The 13,549-nt window shown below is 35.6% G+C and overlaps 1 pseudogene; it reads left to right on the plus strand.

Moving 5' to 3' along the window:
- The first annotated feature begins 9,998 nt into the window (after nt 1-9,998).
- Nucleotides 9,999-10,180, plus strand: LOC138837932 (small ribosomal subunit protein uS14-like; annotated as a pseudogene).
- Nucleotides 10,181-13,549: the final 3,369 nt, after the last annotated feature.

Below are 13,549 nucleotides of genomic sequence, written 5' to 3' on the forward strand. Positions count from 1 at the left end.
GAATAATAGTTACATTTTTAAATACTGAAACGGAAGGAAGAACAATCACAAAGATCCAAAAGGCTTCTCCATCTATGACCAAGATTTTTCTTCCTTAAGAAATTCTCCAGCAAAGTGCCGGTGGCTCACGCCTGTAATCTTAGCTATTCAGGAGGCTGAGGATCACGGTTTAAAGCCAGCACAGGCAAGAAAGTTGGTGAGACTCTTATTTCCAATTAATCACCAGAAAACCAGACCCCAAAATAAGGACACATGTTTTTTTTTTCTTGCTTGCTTGCTTGCTATTGTTTCTAATGTATTTATAAGGTACCACATGATTTTTTTGTTGTTGTTGCTTTGTCTCTCACCCACAGTATAACCCCTGTTTTCACTGTATTTGATGTTGGTATAATTTGTGGAGGGGAAGGGAAAAAACAAATTGTTTAAATAGGAATACAGGTGCACCCATTGTAACAATGAGATGTACATTATGTTGAAAAACAAACAATTTAGGTGGGCAAAGAGGGGAGCTGCGAAGGGCTGGTAGGGGGAAAGCAAAGGAGGCAACCATGCTTGATAAGAAATGTACTCATTACCTTGCTCATGTGATTTTAAGCCCTCTGTACAGTATTTTCACAATAAAAAATATTTTTTAAAAAAGACTCAGATGACAAAAATTTTTAGTGTAATACAACATAAGAAAAAAAATGGAAGTGGTGCTGTGGCTCAAGTGGTAGAGCACTCAATTTGAGCTGAAGAGCTGAGGGACAGAGCCTAAACTCAGAGTTCAAGTCCCATGACCGACAAAAAAAAGGGGGGGGGAATTCTCCAAGTTATTCTCTCCATAGCAACCTTAAAGCCATGATTAGTTTATATGTATATGTATATAATATATAATTGTATCTTTCATATCTTCACATCAATCAGTTTCCTAAAAGCAGGAGCCTATTTGTTTGGGCTGATTCCTTAATTCCCAGTATCTAGCACAGAACTTAGCCATTTAACAAGATTTGGGAAATAAAGAGAAGACAAAAAGGGGAAGAATGGTAAGCTAATTTTATTGGAAGCATCCTGTACCCAAGACACTCCACTGAGTAACTCATATCCATCTTCCTTACAAGACAGAAACTGTCTTATCCCACTTAACTCAGATGAAGAGACTTCCCTTCCCAAGGTCATCCAGCTAGAAGGATTCAGCCATCTGACCCTAAAAATTAGTCATACACACTGTTCTTTGTCCTTGATTTTCTTCGTATGTGACTACATGAAGAACCCATTCTGAATTATAAAAAGCACAGTAAGTGAATGGTGAGCTCTCACAAGCAGTTTTTACATTGATAAAGTGACTGTATATTTGTGTTGGTTCTTTCTTAGCTGACTGTTTACTGAGTCTAATTCTTGACAGCCAGGCAAAGAGCTCAATTCACCTGACATCCTCTGAAAGCCTGAGGACATGGATACATTGTGGAACACTAGCACAAGGAAATGTTTGAAAAGCAAACAAAGAGAACAGACGAGTATATCCATAACTATCAGCACTGAAGCATAAAAAGTAATAACAAAATTCTGAAAGCTGAGACTGCTCCACAATGAGTAAAACTTGCAACAATAAAGTGGAACATTATGAAGACCCTTGTTTACCAGGCTCAGCATTTGTAGAAATATAGTCATCCAGGCATAACAATGCTAACATAGAGCTTTGTTTTTCTTAATACTTTGAGGAAGGATATCTTAAGTTCAGTACTATTAACACTTGGGCCAAATTACTCCATTATGGTACAAAAGGGCATGTTTTAGGCATTGCAAGATATAGTATTTTCCACCTATCAGATGCCAATAGCATTTTGCTAATTGTGACAATCAACATGTCCAAACATCCCCTGTGTAGCAAAATTTCCTTCTGACTGAGAAATGATGCTTTGGGGACCATTAACTTTTATTGCATCACAAAGTCAGAAAAGAAACAATAAAGTTTCAGTTGGTGACAGCTAGCACTGATGTGAGGTATATTTGAAAAATAGTCTCTACTATATGGGAAAGTCAGATCCCATATGTGGTAGTCAGATCTAAATTATAAACATATAAGAATACATAGACAGGGTCATATGAATATGCACATAAACATACTGTCTAAAGTATGGTATACACAGGGGAGGATTGCAATAGTGCTAAAACATGTGTTTTCATTCGGGGGTGAGGTCAAGAGAAGGGAAAAACAGAGAGCTGGAGAGGGGAATGGTGAGTACATAGAGTCCCACTATTCAGCGTACACATGTGAAAATAGAACTAGGTAATTTGAGAAGATGAGTGGGGTTGGGAGAGATGGGGGAGAATGATAGAAAGTGTGACATTAATCAAGACACTCTATCCTTATAAATGGATGTGTTGAGCCGGGCAATGGTGACTCAGGCCTGTAATCCTAGCTACTCAGGAGGCTGAGATCTGAGCATCTTGGCTCAAAGCCAGACTAGGCAGGAAAGTCAGCAAGATTTTTATCTCCAATAAACCACTCAGAAGGTGGTGCTGTGGCTCAAGTGGTAGAATGCTAGCCAGAGTTCAAGCTCCACCACCAACAAAAAAAAAAAAAGTATATGTGTTGAATTAAAACCCAATTGTACAACTACTCGGTGATAATTTAAACAAATAAATAAAAACAGCCACAGCAGCTCTGATGCTCAGCTCCACTTACTGCTTCCCATTATAAGTATTTTTGAAAAGAGGACTGGCCTCAATCAATGTCTCCTTTCCTCATTATTCTACACACTAGATTTACTCAATAAATAAATACTCACTCTACCAAAGAATTACTCAAGAGGTTCTTAAAGGATACTATGGGGTATATATTGCCACAAGATTTTAACATGTGTTATTTAGGAAAATAAAGGAGTCATTTGTTAGCTAGTTTTAATTTCATTCTGGCTATTAAACACTATTCATTTTTAGCTTCTCAGAGTCTTTAATGATTGAAGTGGCTTTTTTTCCAGCTGTACTGAGGAAATTGTAACTCTGAAAGTCATAGGGAGACCCCATAATTTTAGATGTTTTGCCTCCTAGAGCTCTGCTAAAATATCAGACAAAAAATTCACATTTGCTGGAAGAAGAGAAGAAAAATAACCACTTTAAATACTCCAAAGCATTCTGCTCTTCTTACTAAGGCCTGCTCTCAGAAGAAGCTGTTTTTGCCAGAGACTAAACTGTTAAGGTATTATCAGAGCCTAGCCTATTTGGAGGAAAGAGGTAGAGGTAACTCTAACTCCTTCTGGCCATGCTTTCCCAACTTAGAAGGTGAGCTGGCTTGAGAAATACTGATGACATTTATAACCCAGGGACACCAACTTGCCAAAATTTTGAGATCTAATGATATAATTAAATAAATCTTCTCTTTCCTCTATACTGCCCTTTGTATTTCTTTGGTCCTACACACTACTGTTCTTTTTACTCAAGACATCTTGTACAATTTTCCGGGAAAAAAAAATCACAAGCAGACTAAAAAAAGCAAACCACAACAAAATACTCACTTTGAAGAGAATGAGGAAATAACAGAAGAGTCTGATATAGCAAGAATCTTCAAATCATTAAACTCAAAATTCTAAACTATGACTAATATGCTAAGGGCTTTAAGAAGAAAGGAAAGAGCATCCAAGAACAGATGTACAATGTAACTAGAGCAATGGAATTCTAATAAACAAACAAGATGAACTGCTAGAGATGAAAGTTGCTATAACAGAATTGAAGAACATATTTTTATGGGCTCATTGTAATCTTTACACAGCTGAAGAAGATATCTCTGAGCTTGTGCATATGACAATAGACACTTTCAAACCTGAAAAGCATAAAGAAAAAGACTTTTTAAAAAGCAGAACAAATATCCATTAACTGTGGATAACCCAAAAAGGTATAACATACGCATAATGAACTATCAAGAAAAGATAAAAGATAGAAAAGAATCAATGTTTGAAGCAAAAATAATAAGAGTTTCCCCTAAATGAATGTTAGATCCTAAGCAACAAATATGAACAACATCAACCAGAATGAATGCTAGAAACACATATCTGTAGGCATACATTTTATATTCCAACTCCAAATTTTAAAAACAGAATAAAATCTCAAAAGAATAAAGACTCAAAAATGCCTTACCTATGCAACTTCTCAGAAATTATTCAAGCCAGAAGAGCAAAGTGAATTTTTCACCTTTGAAATGATGCTTTAAAAGTAATAGCGAAATAAGGACTTTCTCAGGCAAACAAAAAAATTGAGACTGTATTGCTCTGGCAGAACTGGCATAAAGAAACGCTAAAAGAAATTGTTTGGAGAGAATAAAAAAAACAAAAGAGGTCAAAACTCAGGTATACCTAAAGAATAGAAGAGATCAGAGAAGAAATAGGTATCAAATAAAAGCTATCTTCAAAAGAATATTTTATTGTCTTTGAATGTAACAGCCATTCACAGAAGCAGTTCATGAATACGGTACATCTTGATCAATGCCACCCCTTTCAATATTCTCACCCACCCTTCTCAGCACAATCCTTCCCTTGCTTATCTTAATTTTAGGTTATGTATTGTTTTTTTTTCCAATTTAACAAAGCGTTTTATGTGTACAGTGCATCCTGATCTGTGTCACCACTTCAACATCTTCACTCTACTTCCACCCCCCTTCCCTTATATTTCTCAATTTTGTGATATATACAATGAATTGTTTCCTGCATTCTCCTCTCTTCCCCCTTCACCCTTCATTCAAAAACTATCCTTCTTTAAAAATTTTAGTTAATATATTGGTAATCATGTTTACAGTAATAATATTGTTCCTATTTAGATATTCTCATATGTGTCATATGTTCACTTATGTTTATACACAAACTAAATGACTGCTAGCAATGGCACAAAGCATAAAACAGAATTTGTGCTTTTTTACCATAAGGCAATTGTACTACCTATAAGAAGATTATTTGAAAGTGGACTTGAACTATTTACATATGTATATTGCCTACTATTAAATATACGTATGTATAAGTATAGTTCACAAACTAAGAAAAGAGAAAATCTGGTTAACAGTACTAGCAGTTGGAGTCTTCAGAACTGAAGCCTGCTAGTGGTAAAGATGTACACTTAATTACACATGTGAATGAATGAAGACAATGGGACCTTTAGTAAATGCATATGATGGGTTTATTTATGGTGCTCTATGCACATATGCTAACCTCCTTTGAGTGTCTTAGTGTGCATTTAGACTATCTGTCTGGGTTTCAGGGCAATACATTATGATGGTCTGTGTCTTTATAACAAGGTGTAAACAAACATTTATGCCTTTAGAGCCTTCTCAGAGAACAGCAGTTTTCACACATGAAGATAGATATAATTCCATAGACATCATAGTTTTAAATATCATTGTCAAGAAAAGTATTTGATGACTATATTTATTATTACCAATTGAACCAAGATGAAGCAAAAGTAGAAAATAGAAAACACTCCCTCCCTCCACATACACACACAAACACATACATATACCTCAACTGGTTTATCAAAATATTTCAATGTCTCCTTTGGATAATCCTTCTCAACCTCAATTTAAATCTAGTTTGTTAACACCTGACAGTTTATCCACATCTGTACCTACCTCAGTTTCTAACAAAAAAATCAATACACTAAGAGTTTTATACAATTCAGTGTCCCTTTCAGTCATATCATAAATATATAAATGTTCCTTTCTCTCCCTTGTTTTAATACTCTATAAAGTTTTATTAGTTTTGCTTCAACGCTGTACCTTTCTTCCTTTATATCCTTATTTCTTCTCTTTATTTGTTTCTAGCAACCTCCACTATTCCCTGATGGAAGAAAGATTATCATCTCCAACTCAGGCATTCCTGACTAGCTGGCCCCAACAGCTACAACTGATTTAAGGAGAGCCTGGGGCAGCAATGTCACCTTTGTGAAGAGGAACATACACCAAAGCTGCAGCCTACCCTGGAGAGGAATTCTAAATTCCAAATACCAGGGCAACCTGGACTGCTCTCTTCTCTAATGCAATTCATTGCTGCTAGCATGATTCCAGCAAGGGCATCAGGAGAAAACTATGCCCTGGAGTGTCCCCTGCTCCATCTGTCTTTATGCTTTTATTTTTTAATAGTATAGAAGCCCCTAAGTCACTTTATAGCTTCTATGGCTCCTTATAAAAATGAAATACAGGGCTTCTTTTTTTTCTTTCTATAAGATCTCTTCAATGAAAAGGTTATGCTTTGTTTATTTTCAGTTCTGAAGACTCCGACTGCTAGTATCAGTGAGTCAGAAGTAAATGTAGCCCAAACAAAATGTCTTATTGTTACAGCCTTAGATTCGTGCTTTATTTCCATGATTGTGCTGCCCTCTAGTGTTCAAATCACTTCAACTTTGTCCAAAGAACAATGACACTTGGGAACAGAATGCACAAGCCATAATAAATAAGGGTGTTAAGGCAAAGGCATGTTCTTATAAGACAAAAATGAGGATGATTACATCAACTATCCAGAAACAATAGTCCCTGGTCATAATAATAACAAGAGAGACATCAGTCTGAAGTTGATGTCCTACTACAGTAGTTGGTTGTAGTATAAACCTCAACCTCTGTGGCCTCTATTCAGACTTGTCATTCTGCACATCTTTTGTGATCATTCCTATCAGACAATCATACAGAAGAATGCTACCTTATTAATCTCTACGGACATTTTTTCAAATTATAATTTTGTTAGTATTGACATGAGCAACTTACTGTTGATTTCTGGCCATTTTTGTATTTCTTTTATAATTCCTTCCAGTTTATTATTTCATGTGTTTGCATATTTTATTATTGGCTCTGATTTTTCACCTGTTTAATAATAAATCAATAAAGCACTTAAAGAATTGATTGAAAGTAAAGGTTTGTGACTTTATAAGATAAGATTTTTGAGGTTTCATTATTTTTAATAGTCGTACAAAGAGGTTACAATTCAACATATGAATTATTTATAGGCAGAATGCATTTTATCAATGTCAGCCTTTCCAGTTCAATCCACAGGCATTTCCTTTAAAGTTATCTTAAACTAAACATTGCCCCAAACCAAATTCAATTCTGTCCTTACAGTCTCCAGCCTACCATTTGTTCAGAATAAAAAACCTTGGCCTTAATCTTGACTTCTTTTATTTTTTTCCTCTTACTGTAAAAATCCATGACCATTAAATATCAGAGTCCAGCCACTATCTTTTCCATCACCACCATCACAATCCAAAACCAAAAAGAAAAAAATCTCTCTCACTAGGGTTACCAGCTCCTGGAAGTTATACGTCACTTTCCACAGGAAACTTTCAATCCTTTAGGGAAGATTCCTCAGCTCAAAACTTTCTAAAGCCTCACATTCCAGATAGCCTATAGATTCTTAGCTGACTGGCTGTGCGGTTACACCTATCTAAACTCATCTTAAAAAAAAAAAGTATTTAAGTAGTTGTACAAAATAGGTTCCATATAACACAGCAATTTATGAATACAGTAGATGCTTCTTGATCATTGTCATCCCCATAAACATTCTCATCCTCCTTAAACCCACTCCTTCTGTTACTTTTCTTAATTTTGAGGTGCACTCTCCAGCCATGTACCCAGTTCCTGGTATTGATTTGGGGGTTTGACCTAATCTTTCCAAAAGATTATGGTATTTGAGCTCTCTATAGAGTCTATTATACTTCAGTTAATTTATTTGGAACCACTTACATACCACTCAAAGTGTTTACTTATAGATTCATAGGTACATGCTAGCTACCACAAATGAAGAACTCATGCAACCTTTGTTTCTCTGCAAATGGCTTACTTCTGGGTCTTACTTTTTCACAAATCTTTCATTTCCTTATAAATAGTACAATATCATTCTTTCTAATCGATGAGTAAAACTCCATTTTTATACAAACACACACACACACACACACACACACACATCCCATTTTCTCGATCTATTCACATAGCCAAGGTATGAAATCAGTGCTCCTCTCGCTGGTCCAGCCACAGTGAATTTTCTATTATTTCCCAAGGAAAGACACTGAGCATGAAGGCCTAAAAGTTCCCCGCTGCTTGCCTCAAATTTAAACTGATTTAGTCCTGCCCCCAGGCTGCTGACCCCCATTGTCTTAGAGCATTTACTTTAGAATACTTGCCATTGTAAATTTCTCTCTGCCCCTTTAAGATATAAATCTTTTTACAAGCTTCTTGTCAGCTTTACAACTAAGGAATCACTTTCTCAAGGACCTAGAGGCCATCTCTTTGAAATGTAATCATCAAGGAAATTTACAGCCCCTTTCTCTTGGTTTTTGTTGAAGGCTAGAGCCTAGCTGTTTAACATATTAATATTTTATTCTTGAATAGTCAAGTACATTTGCTTTTTTATTACTATTATCTTAAAGTAGTTATACAAAAGAGTTTCCATTTAACAAAGCAGTTTAGGAATGCAATGCATCTTGATCGATGTCATACCTTTCAACATTTTCACCCTTTCCTCCTCTACTCACCCTTCCCTCACTCTTCTTACTGTCATAGGATAGGCATTGGATTTGTGACTGTGTTCTTCCCTCTTCTCTTCATTTGTCTAACCATTTCTCCTTGACCCTACTCTACTGGCTGCCTGGTGTTTCAGTTGGCTGAAATTTGACTTTGTACTCACTATTTGAGTTCTCCCTTGAATCACCCATTTCAGTTAATACATCTGTATACACTTGCATACCACTCAACATATTATAAGTTTATAAGCTAAATCTAGCTTCCACATATAAAGGAAAACATTCATCTGTTGTCTCTTTGGGCCTGACTTACTTCACTTAATATAATATTTTCCAGGTATTTCCATTTTTTTACAAATGGTACGGTATCAGATAATGGCCTAATATGCAGAATCTGTAGATAACTTAAAATTTTAAATCCTAAAAAAAAAAAACAAGTTGATGAATAGCTATGCTAATGAGGTAAAGAAGGTCTTCTCAGAAGATGAAGTAAAAATGGCCAACACACACATGAAGAACGGCGGAACATCCCCAGCCATACAGAAAATGCAAATCAAAACACTGAGATTCTACATCACCCAGTTAGAATGGTCATTATCAAGAAAATAAAGAACAGATGCAGGCAAGGATGTGCCCAAAAGGAATGCTACTACAATACTGGTGAGAACGTAAACTTGTTCAACCATTCTGGAAGGCAGTGTGAGCTTTCTTTAAAAAATAAACAAACATTGAATTTTGCTATAATCCAGTAATTCCACTCCTGGGCATTTATCCCAAAGATTATATTGTCACCAGATTCAGGTAAGGGTGTGTGAAGTTTCCCTCTAAAAGTAGGGTCTCTTCAGTTAGGAGCCTTTGATCATAGAATGAGAATTTCTGGAAAAATCATAATGGTAAGAAAATGTATTGAGCAAGTAAGTTAAGCAGACAAACAGACAAAAAGCGAACGGACTAGCAGAAAGGCCGGAACACACTCTAACAGAGTTTGGGTGCTCTCAAAGGGAGAGAAACACTGAGCTCTTTTGATTCCAGGGGTATTTATGCGATAAAGACAGGATCTAACTTAAATCATGCAGATAGGTGTTTACTTTGCTCCTAACCACTATTGGTGCTACTTTTTTTTTTCTTTACCACTTGTGCTCAGGTGCTCTGAGACTGACCTGCACTTTAAATACATGACCATTATGTTTGTGTATTCCTTGTAGGAAAAAATTCATTCTGCCATGTATTTGAAAACTGGTGTGTATCCTTGAGATAGAAGGCATTCTGCCACAAATGTTTATCCTTTGAGATAGGCACTTTGTGCCAGGAGGAACCGTTTTTCCAAGTATTGGCTTCTCCGGGATACATGTTTTTATGATGTCTTTCTCAGTTTTTAGAGCACACGAATTGTTAAAGGCCAGCAGGCAAGGTCAGGTGGAGAAAGCTGCTCTTGCTCTTTTTTTTGTTGTTGTTCCTTGTGTTAATACAGAAGCTTACGAAGGAATGCAAGAGTTAAAACAAAGAAGAGTTGGACCTGTGGAAGCAAGATGGGTCACCAGCAGCTCTACTGGAGTAACCCCCCTCCCCCCGCCGAAAACCCGGCCAGGGATCTCGCTCTTGCCACATGTGCTCTAATCGCCACGGTCTGATCCCGAAGTATGGGCTCAACATGTGGCAGCAGTGTTTCCGCCAGTATGCGAAGGACATGGGCTTCATTAAATTGGACTAAGTGACCATCCCTGAATGGACTATCCAGGACATTAAGCCCAATGAAAGACCATATTTGAACATAAAATAAAAATTCAAGAAGCCTTCAAAAAAAAAGAAGAAGATAGTGCTATGTTTCTAAATACACTGTTTCTAAATTCCAGGCTGTCATTCATCTTACTTTTCCTAGTCTATCTTACCCCAACGCCAGCCTAGCATCTTCACGGCAGCACGATTCACCACAGCCAAGTTATAGAATCAGTTCAGATGTCCCTCAACGGACAAATGGATCGGGAAAATATGATACATATATACGTGTGTGTGTGTGTGTGTGTGTGTGTGTGTGCAATGGAATTTCATTCATCCATTAGAAAGTACATATATTTTGTTTAGCAGACAAAAATGGAAATAAAAGATTATTCAGCAGTATTTGACCTTTTAAAGATAAAAGCTAAGTTTGAAGTGCATTAATTTGCTTATAAAAATCTGCTAGTTCACATAGGTTTATCACTGCTCTTCACTTCCTCTGAATTTCTGACTTAGCAAGTCTGTTGAAGAAACTAACAAATGAAATTCAAGAGGATATAGCAATAAACAGAATTAATTCCTATTATAAAAGATGTTCTCTTGGGCAATTGTGTCTCACATTTGTAATCTCATCTACTCAGGAATTCATGTACAAATTTTTAAATAGTACTGCCATTGATCACACACACACACACACACACACACACACACACACACACACACACACACACACACACACACACACACACACACACACACACACACACCAGATCTCATTGGAATACATTCACATACCAACCTCAGAGAGTGTCAATTTCAATATGGAAGTTAGGAAGAGAGCTAAATCATCAGCAACTGAATAGTTGTAAAGTTAATCAAATGTATTTTATTTTATTTGGGGGAAATGTATTTTTCAAAGGGGAGTCATAAACTACTGGTTAACTGGATAATTAAGAAGGCATAATCTGAAGGAGACAATATATATTTTACCCTCTTACAAAAATTCTTTCCTTAAACTTTGGTTAGGTTTTTTTCTTGATCTCTTCTCAACTAGATTTCTTCTTTGGCTCTTCTTTGTCCTTTATTATATTGGTTTATGACTGTTTATAAATTAGAGTGAATAGATTTTAATCCCAAGGACAATTTGTAGCACTTTGTAGATGACCTGCTATACTGGCCGAGAATTTCTCTGAAAAATAATCCTGCTGATTTTACATCTCCATATTGCAAAACATCAAAGTGTACATTTTTATATTTTGAAACGAAGAGTAGGTTTCTAGAAGATTGATTCCAGGTTAAGAACATAATTTCTCAATCAGAAAGAACTAGATTCAACAACAGGCCATATTAGCTATTAACATGAAATTACTAAACAATTCAGAACTATAGTCTTCTCACTTATAAAACAGAACAGTAAAATTAGTGCATCCTTAAGGAATATTATGAGAGTTCAATTTCATAATACATGGAGATCTCTTAACTATAAAAGTTAGCCTTTACTGATGTCACTGTTATTCTTTGCAGAATCACAATGTTTATCATTTCAATAAAATATAATTTTAATAAAATTATAAATTATTGTTAATTCATATGAAAATGAAATTCAGTCTGGTTTTCAATTTAAGAAAACACTAGGCTTTGCTAATTATAATATATGCTAGCTTTTCTCTTCAACATTTTGCTTAGCTGTCTGATAGATAGTTAGCTTTGTGAAGTTTGAGTTCTGATTCAACAAATCTTTACTTGTTGCTTGCTCTGCATCCCCCCACATTCTAAGCTGAGAGAAATCAATAATCTACCAAGAAAAGAGTATTATATACACTTACATAAAATAGACAACAAATAAATATACATTAGTTGGAGGGATGTCCTCCAAATGTTAAGAAATGGCATTCAATGTGAATTGAATAATTTGATCATTTTAAAATATGTTATTATAAAAGAAAAATTGTGCAAAGATAAGTTGGAGTAAGTACTTTCTAGCCCAGGAGAGCCAATTATGTTCATTTCTTTCTAATTTTGAGATCACTGACTTCATTTTGGAAGCTTTAAGTCCATCACAGTAGGAGTTTTTCACTATAGACATTAGAAATGCTTTGAACATAGGTGATTTTCTTGGCAATTAGATTTTGAGCACTTACCAAAGTGAAATCTCAATTGTATGTTCTTCTAAAAAGGAAAGAACCCTTAAAATATCGCATCAGTACCCTAGTATGTAGCAATATAAGACTTTAGTAGTGCATTTCAAACAGCTAAGTCTATAAATTGTATAATACAATGTTAGTTTGAAAGTGATTTTTTTAAAGTGCATATTTATGTAAAATTAGTTTTTTCCTGTAATGAGTAACCATAGCACAAACTATCAGACAATAACTGGGTTCCATTTAATTTAAAGCAGACATTTCTGATAAAACAAACTTTAATTTCTCTTACGAGTTACTAAGAATGACATAAAACAGTTTTCTATCCTTTAAATATAATAGTTCACTAGCCATAGAGGGGAAAAAATTCCTGTGTTTCTGAAGGAAGCAAATTTAAGTTTCCCCATGGAAAATCACTTGAAAATCATTTAGTTGCAGAACTATCATGCTGTTGGCTAGGAATCCCCTTGGGCTGCAGGACTGGGGAGTGAAGTATGAATTATTAAACTAGAATTTTAAAAAAGAAAAGGAAAACAATGCAGTTGAAATTCTGCTATAACATTATTGTTTAACTTTTAATGGTATAATTCATCAAATTTGTGTTGGGTTTGTGTTTTAGAAATAATCTAAATAGGGCTGGGAATTTAGCTCAGTGGTAGAGTGCTTGTCTTGCATGCCTGAGGCCCTGGGTTCAATTCCTCAGCACCACATAAGCAAAAAGAAAAAAGCCGGAAGTGGTGCTATGGCTCAAGTGGTAGAGCACTAGCCTTGAGCTGAAGAGCTGAAGGACAGTGCCCAGGCCCAGAGTTCAGGCCCCACGACCAGACCCCCGCCCCAAAAAAAGAAAGAAAGAATCTAAAGTATCTGTTGCATACTTATTTCTTGATTTAAAAATATATAAGAAAGGAAATCTCATAGGCAAGAAGCAGCTTGAAAACTTCTTTCAAAACATATTTCTAACCCATGTGCCTGAAGAACTATCCAACTCTTACATTTGACTGTGTTTAATATCATGGAAATTAAGAGTATAGTCATATTATTTCTTTTGGATTGATCTATAAGTGGTGATAACCTATCAGGTATTTTTCAAGAAGAGGAAATGGATACCATTTATCAAAAACCATCTCTAAGTCAAGGACAACTTGGCACTGTTATCTCTGACATCCAAAATACTCCTATCAGGAACTTATTATTACAAATGAGTAATGTTCAGATAGATGGCA

The sequence above is a fragment of the Dipodomys merriami genome, unplaced genomic scaffold (assembly GCF_024711535.1).
Source record: "Dipodomys merriami isolate MVZ:Mamm:240054 unplaced genomic scaffold, mDipMer1.0.p SCAF_10, whole genome shotgun sequence".
Taxonomy (NCBI): Eukaryota; Metazoa; Chordata; class Mammalia; order Rodentia; family Heteromyidae; genus Dipodomys; species Dipodomys merriami.